This window comes from Silene latifolia, chromosome X (genome assembly GCF_048544455.1).
Source record: "Silene latifolia isolate original U9 population chromosome X, ASM4854445v1, whole genome shotgun sequence".
NCBI lineage: Eukaryota > Viridiplantae > Streptophyta > Magnoliopsida > Caryophyllales > Caryophyllaceae > Silene > Silene latifolia.
In genome coordinates, this window is record NC_133537.1 from 115,578,686 (window position 1) to 115,591,353 (window position 12,668).

Here is a 12,668-nt window from a genome sequence, read left to right on the forward strand (position 1 = left end):
ACTTACTTAGTATATCTCAACTATGCGACAAAGGTAACAAAGTTGTTTTCCATACTGATAGTTGTCGCATTATTATTGAAGGAACTAGCAATGTTATTCTAGAAGGCCACAGGAAAAGGAATGTATATATGGTAGATTTAAATGTTGTGCCTACTAACTCTTTTTCATGCATGAAAGTTATACTTGATGATCCCTGTTTGTGGCATAAACGGTTTGGTCACATTAGCTCACTAACCTTGAACAAACTCAAGAAGTGGGACTTAGTTGAAGGGTTACCTAAGATCAAGTTCGACCAAGAAAAGATGTGTGACATGTGCTAGATGCAAACAAGTAAGATCATCATTTAAACCTAAAAGAGTGGTAAGCACTAATCAAGCCTTGGAACTAGTACACATGGATATATGTGGTCCTATGAAGGTAAGGAGTAGAGGAGGATCTAGGTATGTCTTTGTTCTTGTAGATGATTATTCAAGGTAAGTATGGCCTATCTTTCTTCATTCAAAGGATGAAATATTTGATGAATTTGATTGTCTTATGAAACGTGTTCAAAATAAATATAAGACTAATCTCGTATCTATTCGTACGGATCATGGCACCGACTTTGACAATCAAGCTTTTAAAGAATATTGTAGAGTTAATGGTGTAGGGCATAATTTTTCTGCCCCAGGAACTCCTCAACAAAACGGTATCATTGAACGTATGAATAGAACATTGGAAGATATGGCTCGTAAGATGCTTTTGTGTAGTGATTTACCTCGTAACTTTTGGGCTGAAGCCATTAGTACTTCTTGCTATATCCATAATCGTGCTATGATTAGACCAACTCTTAAGAAAACTCCTTATGAACTCCCTAGAGGTCGAAAACCTAATATCTCCCATCTTCGTTGCTTTGGGAGTAAATGTTTTGTTCACAATAACGGTAAAAACCGGTTAAGTAAATTCGACCCTAGGAGTGATGAGGCCATCTTTATAGGATACTCAAATAATAGCAAGGCTTACAAAGTTTTCAATAAGAGAACTCTCTGTATTGAAGAAAGCGTCCACGTTATTTTTGATGAAGATAACGTGTTTGATAAGCCCTTACAGGATGAGGAAGAAGACTTGGATGAATCCGACTTTCGTCTTTCTAGAGACGATCCCCCGGAATTGGAATTGAAGGACAATGAGATTGAAGGAACAAGTGATGAACTTGATCGTTCCTCAAAAGATAAAAAGGAGAAAACCAAAGTTATAGTTGATGATACTATAACATTGACTCAAAATAAGGACTCCCAAACTAATGTTATAGGTGATGTTATTATAACATTGAGTCCAAATCGAGGCGTAGAGTTCGAAGTTATAAACGGCTCTAATACAACACCTGGATTGGATTCAGGGGAAACTTCCTCCAATTCTAAGCCAAATGAAGTTGGTTCAAGTTTAAATAATGATGAAGAGCCAAGTACTTCAACCAAATGGAAATACAAGAGCTCACGCCCAATGGACAATATTCTTGGGAATATTAAGAAGGGTGTTCAAACAAGACGATCCTTGAATAACTTCTGCTCTTTCTACTCATTCCTATCCATGATCAAACCAACAAATATCAATGAAGCTCTTGCAGAATCAGATTGGATTATAGCTATGCAAGAAGAACTTCAACAGTTTGAAAGGAACAAAGTTTGGCACTTAGTTCCTAGACCCAAGGTTCGATCTGTCATTGGAACAAGATGGGTATTTAGAAATAAGCTAGATGATGCCGGAGTCATTGTTCGAAATAAAGCAAGATTGGTGGTCCAAGGTTATAATCAACAAGAAGGAATAGATTATGACGAGACTTTTGCACCTGTTGCTCGTCTTGAAGCTATTAGACTTCTTATAGCATTCGCATCTCATAAGGGAATGAAACTCTTCCAAATGGATGTCAAGACAACATTTCTAAATGGGTATCTACAAGAAGTCTTCGTAGAACAACCCCCTGGATTTAAGAATAATAAATTTGAAGACCACGTCTTTAAATTAGACAAAACCTTATATGGATTAAAGCAAGCACCAAGGGCGTGGTATGACAGATTATCAAAGTTTCTACTTGACAGTGGATTCAGTAGAGGATCTGTTGATAAAACTTTATTCCTAAAATCCGAGGGTTCTGACCTTTTGGTTGTTCAACTCTACGTTGATGATATCATCTTTGGATCAACCAACCGAAGCCTGTGCAAATATTTTTCTGAGTTGATGACTTCGGAGTTCGAGATGAGTATGATGGGAAAATTGAAATTCTTCTTAGGTCTGCAAATACAACAAACTGATGAAGGCATTAAAATCCATCAACAAAATTATATCAAGGAATTGATTCGCAAGTTTGGAATGGAAAATTCTCATGCTATGCCTACTCCGATGGTTGCAGATAAAAAGTTGACATTAGATGAAGACGGTAAACCAGTTGATGAAACAACTTACCGTGGGATGGTAGAGTCATTGCTATATTTAACTGCAAGTCATTGGATATCATGTTTAGCGTATGCGTGTGTGCTAGATATCAATCATCTCCCAAAGAGTCGCATATGACAGCTGTAAAAAGAATTCTACGATATCTTATTGGCACGGCTAAGCTCTATTTATGGTATCCAATGGAGTGTAATTTTGACCTAGTTGGTTATTCTGATGCCGACTACGCATGATGTTCTCTAGACATAAAAAGCACGTCAGGCGTTGCCACATTCGTTGGACCTTGCATCATTACGTGGGGTTCAAAGAAGCAAAATTCGGTTGCCCTCTCAACTGCTGAAGCCGAATATATCGCTGCAGGACTGGTATGTACTCAATTGTTATGGCTTAAGCAATAATTACGTGATTATGGTATTGATGTAGGTTGTATTCCTATTTTGTGTGATAATACGAGTGCTATTATTATTTCTAAAAATCCCGCACAGCAGTCACATACCAAACACATTGAAATTAGACACCATTTTATACGTGACTATGTTGAAAAAGGGAATATAAAACTCGAATTTTGTAGTACTAAAAAACAATGGGCAGACATATTGACAAAATCATTAGCTAGAGAACGATTTGAGACTTTACGGTTGGAAATTGGTTTAATCAGTGGTACCTAAGCTTCTGTATGTGTTTAATTTCCTAATGACTGACTAGTTAAAGTTAAGATTGAATGACTGTGTCCGTATATTGCGTTGCATGAATAATTTCATTTATAAGAAAATATTTATCATATATATTCTATTTGTTATTTAGAATTTTGTTAGCATGCAAACTTTATTCTTTTATAAAATATAAGATACACCATATCTTTTACTTTCCAAATTGATCCTAAATAGCTCCACAATATCACACGTCCTACACTTCTATTCCTAATACAATTCATATTATTTACCTTATCATATTATTTACCATATCTTATCACTTAACATTAATTTGATACTTACCAAAACACCTATGCCACTTGCCAAAGACCTAGACCTAGACTATAATTACTCCTTGATGCCGTGTTCTCCACCCCACTTGCTCACTTTTACTCTTTTCTAAAAATCTTCTTAAAATCTTACCATCTCCATCTTTACTCAACCATCACCATCACCATGAATACTCACCATGCAAAAACCCGTCCTTTAACCCGACATCAACAACACCGAAACTCCAACAATCCTCCATCACCACTACCATCTCATAATCCTAATTTTCCTAATTTTCCTTCACCACACCCACAATCGTCCTCACCTCTGTTTCACGGTCGAGACGATACGATGTCCGAGGGAAAAAGGCGCCGTCTTTTTAAGGGAAAGAACAAAGTAGTTGTCGATGAGGGGAATGATGTTGATGAACCCAAATTTATAGTTAGGAATGGTGTTTCGAGGACTCTACTCTGAGATGTCTCAAAAAATGCAACAAGAGAAGGCATAAACAGAGTCTGTTTGACACATGATGAGAGTGTTCTTGTTTCCCGTGTCTTGCCTTACTCAATCCATGGTGGAAGGTACTATCCTAAGTCTTGGTTGAATACTATTCTGGCTCTTAAGTTTTTCATTGATTTTCTTGATTTTCAAGAATGGAGTCATGTTAGTCAGTTTTCGGGTCCAATTTATCCTGTGGAGGTTGTTCAGTTTTTCGCTAGTGTGAAAATTAAGAAAGGGGTCTTGCATGCGACTGTCAATGGTGTAGATGTGACGGTCTCTGTTTCGGATTTTTGCTCCGCTTTTTCGGTTCCTAATGACGGAATTGATATTAATCCGAGTCTTGAGTGGTCTAATGTTGTTGGTGAAAAGGAATTGGTAATTAAAAAGTACTTTGAGGAAGTCGGGTCGGATGGTGGTAATATTGTTGTCCATCCTCTCTCGGCCAAAATTAAGTTCCTTCTCAATTTTCTTTGGACCACCATCGTGTCGAGAAGAGGAGGAAGGGACAAAGTTTTAAGTTATGAGGCGATAATTGTTTACTCGTGGTTGGAAGGTCAAAAGGTCAATTTAGCGAGTCTTGTACTAAACCGTATTGTCCAAACAAGTCACACGGTTACGAAAGAGAAATTTTGCACAACAATCGATCTTTCATATGGGATGTGGGTGTCACGGTTTTTAGAGGTAAAACAAGTTGTGGGAAGGGATAGTTACGGTGTGAGTGCTAAAGATTGCATGTGTGACTGGTTGATTAAGCTTATGGGTCTTGTGGTTCATGGACCCGAATCGGTTCTTGTAAAAGATGTTGAGAAGGCTCCTAATGATACGGGTTTGGGAGCTATGGATGCTAAGATGGAAAGTTTTATGACTAATTTGATGGAAAAATTCGAGGAACAATCCACTACCTTGGCTACGGTTTTATCGCAAGTTGGACCATCACGGTCTTTGGAGTCGGGTTTGGATTCTACTCGGGTTTATGCTTGGATGGATGAGGTAGATAAGAGGTTGTCGGATTTTGAGAGGGAGTTGAAGGCCATCTGTGGGGAAGTGTTCCCACATGGAGATCGTCTTACCTTCCTTACGAGTCAAGGAGGTGCGTTGGTAATGCATGGGAAGGCTATGACAAGTGATCAATCGCTCACTTTGGAGGCCACAAAGGCGTTGTCATTGAAGGTTCTCAACTTTGAACGTAGTCTTCAAAGTCTTGCTCAACTCGTGAGGAGTTCGTTTGACCGTCTTGGTGCCTTGGAACATCGCACTCGTCCCGACTGTGTGAACCCGTACAAAACCCGTAACATTTGACCTTGCCTCGCCTTGCCTCATTTAGCTCTTTCTATTTTTAGTATCTTTTATCAGTTTAGTGGTGTATTTTGCAAACTTAATTCGGCCCATTTTGGCATGTACTTGTGGTTTATGGCCCAAGTACCTCTCTAAACATGTTGTTTATTCGTCCCCTTGGCATCAAACATGTTTTCTTAAGTTTTTATGATAATTAATCTTCTAGATGCTTATGTTTATGTGTGGTTTATTTGTTCTTTATATCGTTTTTATCTCTTGTCTCGTCTTATATTATTATAGTCATTTTATATTTGTTCTTAACTTTTCGATGATGTCAAGAGGGGGAAAGAACGTCTATGGTAAGCATCTACCTACGCTTGCTCCTTGTCAAGACCGATTGTCTCTTAAAGTCCTTAAGTTTCGATTTTATGTCAATCGTCTTGATCTTGCGTTGATCTTTATTATTAAGATGACGGTATTATATTGAGGGGGAACTATATACTTAGTCACAATTTTAGGGACTTGCCATCATCAAAAAGGGGGAATTTGTTGAACCATATAGTTAATATGTTTATGTTTTAATGATGTCAAGGTGCTTTATAATTTATATACTCGTTGTGCGTAATCATTTGTTTAAGTATTTTAGATTAGACTTATTTATTACAAGCAACAAAGAGAATTGTGGTGGAAGTATATGGTGGTCAAGCCTCAATTGAAGATCAAGTTATCTGAAGATTCATTCAAGTATTATGAGAAGACCAAGTCCGTCTAAAGATTAATCAAGCTTGGATGATGAAGTAGCCTATACTCGAAGATCTCCTATGAAGATTAGAATAGTATAGGTGATTGTCTCGTAATGGTAACTAAGAGTGAATTTCTTGTATTGGTAAAGTTATAGCTTTGCAGCTATAACATTACTAGTAAAAGAGCTCAATATTATAGCTCTTCTACTATAACATTGAGATGTTGAGTTTATTTTACACGACATACATTGTTTCGAAATTGTTTTTGAAAATTGTTTAAGTTTGTTTTAAATGTTTAGTAAAAGTATTTATTAATAAAGTCCGGTTTAATGCGGAGTTTGATTTTATGTTAAACGTTGGTTAGTAGTTGTTTTGGGTCAACTTATGAGTTGGACCATGCTACTAATTAGGGTTTTCAAATAGCTACTCCTAAAACCTAAATTTTACCCAATATTGAGCTAGGGTTTACACGAGTCACGAGGCACATGAGCCGTGATATCTCGTATGACCTAAGGTATATTTTGTAAAGATTTTATTCTGTAAGGAATATCTTTACATATCTCTTATATCTTACTTGATATAATTCTTTATGATAAAAGATATTCTTGTTATAGAAAATCATATCATATCTTAGAATTTATGGAAAAGATAATAATAAAATAAATTGTATTCTATCTTTTGGAATATTCCTTATTATCTTTTAGGCTTTAAGGAAATAAATGATAGAAGATATGATTTGTTTACATATCTCTTATTTTCGGCCATTAGGGTTTCATGAAACCGAGTAGCCTTCCTCTTTCCTTCCTATAAATACTTTGCTTTTGCAACATTGAAATCAGAGACCTCAAGCATAAAATTGATTTTATTTTTAAAAGAGCAAAACCGTGTATTTCAAGCAGAAAACCGATTTGCTATTTTCAAAAGGTCGTGTATTTTAAAACTCGTACATTCATTTGTTAAGTTATCGTTATAAGATAATAATGCTCAATAGATTTCTTACTTGTTCATTAACGTGAACCTTTACGAGAATCATTAGTGTTTTCTTATTAGCATAAGTTAGTCACTCGAGTATTTAACGGTATTCATTGAGTTACATCTAGAGTTAGTTGTACGAGTTGGGTTAGTAAATTTGTAATCCGTAGAAAGGTACTAAATTTATTAATCGAGAATAGTGGACGTAGGTTTTGATTTGTGAAACTAAACCACTTCAAAAACCGTGTGTCTCCTCTCTTTCATTCGTTTGGTTTTATTTGTTCATTAGTTGATTGGTTAAAGTTGAATCAATCAACTTTAAATAATCAATTATCTTCACACAATCGAAAAAGCTTTCAAAAGTTTTAAATCCTCAATTCACCCCCCCCCCTCTCTTGAGTATTTCAGATCGATAGACTCTTCACCTAATATCTTCCTCTTTCTTTTGGGCACAAAAATTAAGAAAGGGGAATAAAGAGGAATAAAGCGAAAATGCTACATGTACACGGGGTGTACAAGCCCCTTTGTACACAGGCCTATAGTAACATGCCACGTGAAAAGGTGTAGGGACCATATGAAATCTTTTTCAATGTTTAATTTTAGTACCTAAATTGAAATATTTTGAATTTGAAACTCAAATTTGAAGAAGTTGGTGGGTCATTTATTTTTATTAGTCTATCTATTTTTTTTAAAAAAAATTATATTTTATTTTATGAATATTTATTTTTATTAGTTTACCCTTTCAATCTCTTCTCTCATTTTTTTATCCCACCCATATCTCCCTCCACCACCGTCCGGCCATCTTCCGACCACCACTGCACCCACCAGCGGAGCAACACGTCACCACCATGCCGCTTTTTCCCCTATCTCGATCTCCTTTCCGCCTCCCCACCAACCCGTCCCTACTCCTCACTCATTATTAACGATTTCAGATCCACTAAAGAAACCACCATAGTTCATTCAAATCACCGACGACATCAGTTTCGTCGCTGGTGGTGTTGGCGGTATCGGTTGGTATGAGGGGTTCGATGGTGGTGGTGAAGGTGTTGGTTTCAGTGGTGTCCGATGGGTTTAAAAGAGGATAGTAGTAGTTGGTGGTGGTGTTTGTCATAGTATATAATTATAACAAAATAAAAATAAAATTTACAGGTTTTGTCGGGCTGCGGTGGTTGAAGGACGTCAATCGCTGGTTAGCAATGTTTCGTGGTGGTCGTGCTGCAGTGGTGGTGCGTTGAATGGAGTACGAATTTGGTGGAGGCGAGATGGGTGTAGCAAGTGCGAAGATGACGGTCTCCATCGGTTTATTAATAAGTGGTGGTTAGTTTCAGGCGATGTGTGATGGTTGGTTGATAGAATGAAGTTAGGCAGTTGTAACTCGATTCGGCATCGAGCCGAGATGCAGGAGATACACAGCAAGCGTGGACTCGAGAAGAGGAGATCCGGCTGGTGTTTGATTGGTGAAGTGAGGTGAGTTGTTGAATTGGTGATTGTTGTGGCTAGCCGAGAAGTTGAACCGTGGTGTCCGAGGTAGTGCTCACAGCTCATAGTGGGCTGATGTCGAGCTCCGATATGGTGGCTTGTGTGAGATGGATGAGGAGTTGTGGTGGTTATCGATCACGACGGAGCGGCGATTGTCAGGAGAAATATTGGTGGTTGCATTTGTGTGTCGATGGATTTGATGATGAGTAGCCATGGTGATAATGGTAGATTGCAAGAACAAAATCAACATGTCTTCACTTTCAATTGATTCAATAATTTCTTCATTTGACCCGCCTGAACTCGTCTCAATATTCCGTCTCACCTACGCATTATATTAATAAAATAATAATAATAATAATAATAATAATAATAATAATAATAATAATAATAATAATAATAATAATAATAATAATAATAATAATAATAATAATAATAATAATAATAATAATAATAATAATAATAATAATAATAATAATAATAATAATAATTATAATAATAATAATAAGCGGTGTTATTCCAGTGGTAACCGGGTTAAACCTTGAAACTTGCAGAAATGCAGGAGTTGAGAGGTCCCGGGTTCGACTACCAGCTCGGGCGATGATCACTTGGCCACTGCAGTCCCCGAATGGGGTGGCTTACATGATCCATGTGGTGGTGCGGGAATGCATGGGCCCAGGGGGATTCAACCCCCTCGTCATCAAATAATAATAATAATAATAATAATAATAATAATAATAATAATAATAATAATAATAATAATAATAGTAGTAGTAGTAGTACTAATATCATGTAAAAACCCGACTAATTATTAAATCTAACCAAGACGACTAATTATTATAAATTAGTAATTAAAATGAGCTATTTAACCAATTAAGTACGCAAAATCGAGTCGGAATAACATAAAATGAGGGGTAAAATGCGACCAAAATACTACTCTTTAACTCACGCTCAACTCCATATTGTTTAATCAAGTGTTACTAATTAATATTATTTAATTAATTAAAAATGAACTTAATTGAGTATAATATGATTAAAACTAGCTTAATTCAAGTTTAAAAAAAACATAGCATAAAACTTTAACTAGGGTAAACCTATTAACCTAACTTAATCAAACATAACTTAACTCAAAAATAATGTGAAATAATACTAACGTTACTTACATACCCATCGACGAAAATATGAATGAATATAATATTATCAACATGATATGAACGATCAGTTGAAAATATTACAAATTTTATAGGTATGATATAACGTCGTCAAAATGTAATGATAATAGGAACGAGCATGTAGCAAATTTAACATAACATAATTTATCAAAACTAATTTTATTCATAAAATTCAAACTAAACGTAATTAAATTTAACATAACATAATTTATCAAAACTTCATTAAACTTAATATAATTAACTTTACTTGGACTTGACTAAATTTTACTTAATTAGAGTTAAATAAACTTAGTTAACTAGAGTTAATAACTTAACATCATTATTCAAATATAATCAAAGTTAATAACTAAATTTAACGTACTTATATTTGAAGAACCTAAACTTCATTAAGTCAATAAACATAATTTAGATATAATAAGTGATTCAATAAAGTTACACGTATAAGTATTTCCACATTACGGCGTCATACTATTTACGAGATAAAGTTGATATGAGTTTCCATAATACGCATCCGAAACGTAATATCGTTATTTTGTCTAAAACTAATGTTATATACCCGTATTATACAATAACTTAATTTAACTAAATATATTAAATAAAGTCCTCACTCCTGACGAGTCTGGTGTAGTTGCTCTTAGAAGTAACTTTAGTTTAGTTAAGTATATACCCTAGAAACCCTTAAAAAAACCACCGAGACCCAACCCTAAAATAAACCAAACCTAAAAATACTAAAACCTTAAAAACACCCAATCCTAAAATAAACCAAACATAGAAACAGTAAAACAAACCCTAAAAACAACCAACCCTAAAATAAACCAAACCTAAAAACAATAAAACAAACCCTAAAAACAATCAACCCTAAAATAAACCAAACCTAAAAACACTAAAACCCTAAAAACACCCAATCCTAAAATAAACCAAACATAGAAACACTAAAACCCTAAAATAAACCAAACCTAAAAATCAAAACGCCTTAAATTAAACCTAGAAATCGTAAAAGTATCATAAAAATATATTATAAGTGGTAAATAAATATATGAATACACAAGTAAATGTAAATTTAATCCATACAAATAAAATATAAATATAGGTTATAACTAAGGCGGGTCTGAATACCAAATCTCTTCTTCCATAGACTTAACTAAATTTAAATTAATTAACATAATGTTGTTATTAAATGGGTGGAGGGGAGGGGAGGTGGATTGATGACATGGTGGACTACTAACGGGCAAAAGGTTGATATATGGATTGCTGAAATGGCGGATTCCTATTGGAGGAGAGGCGGTGGCGCGGATTAATGACGTGGCAGACACTCTAACTTTGCAATGATACAATTTTTATGTACATAATACGAGAGACGAATTTATGATACTAATTTAATCAATGTGATAAGGAACAATGATGTGTATGATACTAATTAAACATGAGTACTCATACATTAATATAAGTATATGGTTTAAGTTAATATAACTTACATCTTATATATTAATTATTACATATCCTTTTAAATTAGAGTTGTAAGTACACAGAAACAACAACCTCACAAAATTAGAACACAAATAAATAAGACTTGTACGATCTTATCATCGACCGTATACGATTCTGTATGATCAATATGTGATCCTACCCGATATTTCCACCAAAACGATCTTACAATGACTTGTATTGTTTTCCACTTTTTGGATCATAGGATCGTACAATTTTACGATCTAAATCGCGTTTTAACAACATTGAACTTGGTTGTTCTTGAATTTATTAAAGTTAACTTAATTAAGTTGATCAATAAGAGAAGTAGTAGCATGAGTTAGACTGAATTGAATTGAATGAACTTGAACTGGGCTCAACTGAATGAAACTGAACTGAACCGAAATGAGCTGAAATTATATCCTAAAACACAGAGTCTTAATAAAGTTGAACTGAAGTGAACTGAATAAAGTTGAACTAAAGTAAGAATTAATTTGTGTAGAGATGACTTTGTAATTAACTTAATCAAACTTAATTTAATATTATTTATCTAAAGTTATAAACTTACTTTAAATAAAGTTCATTTGATTACAATTACCTTAATTAAAGCTAATTTAACTAAAGTTAAGATAATGAAACATGATAGACTAAATTTAACTTAATAAAATTAGTTAACTTAATGTTATTATTAAATGGGTGGAAGGTCCAAGGGAAGGTGTGTGTAACACCCCGGTTCATAAAAGAAGCCTTTGTCAAGACATTCCCTAATAAACTGGACTGTTACCATCTCGGTTTCCCGAGGTAGTGAATAACAAATTAAACTCCAAGGCAATTTATATAATTATTTTTAACTGAATTATTACAAAACCTCTTTACGTCAAATTACAAGAACTAACATAAATAAAAGTGAAAGTCTTCTAGATGATGATCTAGCTACTAAGTCGTCTGATCCAGTGTCTCACGCCCATCCAGCTCCCGTTCTATCTCTTAACCTGTCAAGTCTGCTCGCCAATATTTGGGTCATCACAGGTGTTCACGAATACACATGGTCAACCACGAGGTTGAGTAGGGAAAACAATAAAACAACAAAATATGATATGCATGCTCCTCCGTCACCTCCATCTCCATCTCAACTCATATCTCATATCTCATACCGGACAACTGACCATACCGATCCCGGTAGACTATATATATCGACCGTAGCCGATCCATTTCGCATGTTGAGGACACCAAGGCAAGTCTGCGAGAACCCCCTGGGCCTTATCACAACTCACATCGTATCTCAACATCGTCTCTCCTACACCATCCTCCAACTCCAATGCATATGAAATGCTCAACAGAAATTAATGCAACACAATATATATATTAATGAATGAAATCATGCCAGCTACCGAATGTTGTGATAACAAACTCAACACGATCAATTGATCAATCACCTTCCGTATATGAATCATAACGTAAATCAACAACCACGAATCAAGTCAACACAATTCAACAACAACGATAATAGGTCAAGTGTATTTCCCTACCTCAAAGTGCCAGCAAATCCAATTAACTAGTTCAAGCAGTCCAGAAAATAAAGCAACGAATCTGATTATCGATCCTTCACGAATCCGTCACTTAAAACAATTATAATATTTATAATTACTAACTACTAAATATAGAAATCTCCCAAA